The 1,124-nt window shown below is 59.1% G+C and overlaps 1 pseudogene; it reads right to left on the bottom strand.

The window, feature by feature from the left end:
• Nucleotides 1–147: 147 nt before the first annotated feature.
• LOC141372374 (histo-blood group ABO system transferase-like) lies at nt 148–910 on the bottom strand (annotated as a pseudogene).
• Between the last annotated feature and the right edge of the window lie 214 nt (nt 911–1,124).

Genomic DNA, 1,124 nt, shown 5'->3' with positions numbered 1-1,124 from the left:
TATCTCAGCTTCTCCATGACAGGGGCTATTCCATCAGCTGCGGGTCTTATAGGTCCTTCAGGGGACAGCCCAATATCGCAGGTCCCACAGCTCCTCCGGGGAGAGCCCCTCATGAGTTCTGGGTCCCCTGTTGATTCTTGGGCACACCCATGGATCTCAGCTTCTTCATGACCCAGGGAATGATGGTGGGGCCAGCCCAGCTGCCATGGATCCCACAGGTCCTCCAGGGACAACACCTTGGTGGGCCTGTGGCTCAGCAGGTACCTGTTCAGGTGGCTCTTATCGGGCCACACGGCCTCAATCCCATTGGCCCAGTTGACCACCATCGCCTGGTGACAGGCCGAGGTCAGTCAGGGAAACTCCACCACCAATTCCCCAAAAAAGGCCCCCATGTAGTAAAAGTTGCCCTGGTCCCTGGGGATGTGGGTCTGGGACTGTCGCCAGTGCTCATAGATAAAGTCCTCATGGGCTCCCCAGTAGAAACCGAGCTGTGAGGTGCCAAAGAGGGGGGACAGGATCTCCATGCCCACATGGTCCCAGAACTTCATTCCCACATCTGCATCCACGCACACCAGGTCTTCCACGTCACAGAGGAAGCGCTGCTCGCAGAAGCGGCTGATCATCGTTATGTGCCCCATGGACACATCCTGCCAAAGCATGATGCCACGGACCTCGAAGCCCACCACCCTCCAGCCCTCCAAGATCAGCACACGGGGCACAGCAACCAGTTGGTCGTTGAAGACATAGTAAGTGACCCTGTGTCCACCATGAGGACCACCACCCTCCGGCCTACCTGGAGGGGCACACGGGGCCGGACAGCTGGCTGATTGGTGAAAACCTAGTAGGTGACCCTGTGCCCCACCATGTAGTGCTTGTCTGCTGTCTGCAGGAACAGCTCCAGGAAGACCATGCACCCACAGGGTCAGTGGACAGGGCAGGAAGTGGGTCACTGCCAGAGGCTGGCAGCAGGACCCCAGAGTTGGGGGCCATGGACGTGTGCACCTTCTTCAAGGGGGCGGGCCCTGGGCTGCTTTAAGCAACAGCCACCTCCTGACCTTCTTGAGGGAATCTGCCAGCAGGACCTCCCTAATGTCTGTTCCCAGAGATGGGGGCCATCAGCAGCC

Source organism: Callorhinus ursinus, unplaced genomic scaffold (genome assembly GCF_003265705.2).
Source record: "Callorhinus ursinus isolate GAN/ISIS: 27379988/994484 unplaced genomic scaffold, GSC_fseal_2.0 scaffold13043, whole genome shotgun sequence".
In the NCBI taxonomy this organism is placed as follows: domain Eukaryota; kingdom Metazoa; phylum Chordata; class Mammalia; order Carnivora; family Otariidae; genus Callorhinus; species Callorhinus ursinus.
Note: the sequence above shows the minus strand (reverse complement) of the source record. Positions and strands in the feature narration are given on the sequence as shown.